Source organism: Amblyomma americanum, chromosome 1 (genome assembly GCF_052857255.1).
Source record: "Amblyomma americanum isolate KBUSLIRL-KWMA chromosome 1, ASM5285725v1, whole genome shotgun sequence".
In the NCBI taxonomy this organism is placed as follows: domain Eukaryota; kingdom Metazoa; phylum Arthropoda; class Arachnida; order Ixodida; family Ixodidae; genus Amblyomma; species Amblyomma americanum.
The window spans coordinates 127471023-127472161 of record NC_135497.1 but is presented as its reverse complement, the minus strand read 5'-3'; positions in this window follow the sequence as shown (position 1 = coordinate 127472161).

The window sequence follows — 1139 nt, the reverse complement described above, 5'->3', positions numbered from 1 at the left end:
GTAGCCTTGTATGCTGGGCTCAGTTCTCTTTTTAGCACTTTTCACGTAACAAGCAACATTGTTAGCAGAGCTGCTACAGTGCTGATTTTTTTTATTGTTGCCTTTTCAAGGTAGCTAGCTGTACAGGGAGACCTGTGGCTGCTGCTGCTTAGTGTCCTAGTGCTAGTTTTGTGCCAGTAACCTAGGTGCCTAGTGCCTGTGGCTGAGTGCTAATGCTGGTACCATACATTCAGTCTGCAGGGTGGCCTGTGTAACATTGAACATGCTTTAGAACTACGGCTGTTTATTGTACTTAAAGGGAAGGCATAAGATTTCCTGCTGATGACACACCACACTTTGTTTTGACATCTGTTCATCCCTTCTCAGCATGTTGCAAGCTTCGAAGTAAATTGTGCGAGTTCTGTAATCGGTTTTATCCTCATTATTTAATCACTTGAAAATCATTCTCAGGCCTGACAATGCGTCGTTAACAAGAAATCTTACATTCCTCCACGTAAAATGAGGTTGTTTTTTGAAGCTTGCTTTGTGTTCCTTGGGACATCCTGTATATATATATACATATGTACGCAGTTGGAGTAAGTGTGATGTGATTGATTAGAAATGCTGAGCCATCTAACATGCTGCTATTCATGTTGAAATAGAAACATTGCCAAACCTTTTGTGGCTTTTAAGCTGTTGCTTCTGTCATTGTATGTTGTTTTTCTTTTCCTTGTTGCTGCCTGCTGCCAATGGAATGTGAAAAAGGTGAAAGAGTGATGCCATTTTTGTGGCGTGCGTGTGTGATTGTGCAGTGTTTTCTGCAAGGTGACTTAGTTTCTGGCATCTTGCGAGGCTGCCATGAGGTGTAGTGCTGTAATAGTCCTTTCACTTTTTTTTAATGTGTTGAGCGCTTGACAACACTGGCAAAGAAAAGTGGAGAAAAAAAATTATGGCTGTCACTGCAGAGCAAGGGTGTTGCTTTCGCCTACATTTAGTAAAGTTACATCTGCACAAAAGAAATTAACATTTGTAATTGAGAGTAATTGCTGCTGGCAGTTGAAGGCATTCATCTTATGTAACATGCAGACTACTGCTTAATTGACTCGAGATGCTTGAGTGAGCAATTTATATTGTAGTGCCAGAACTTTCTTCACTTGCAT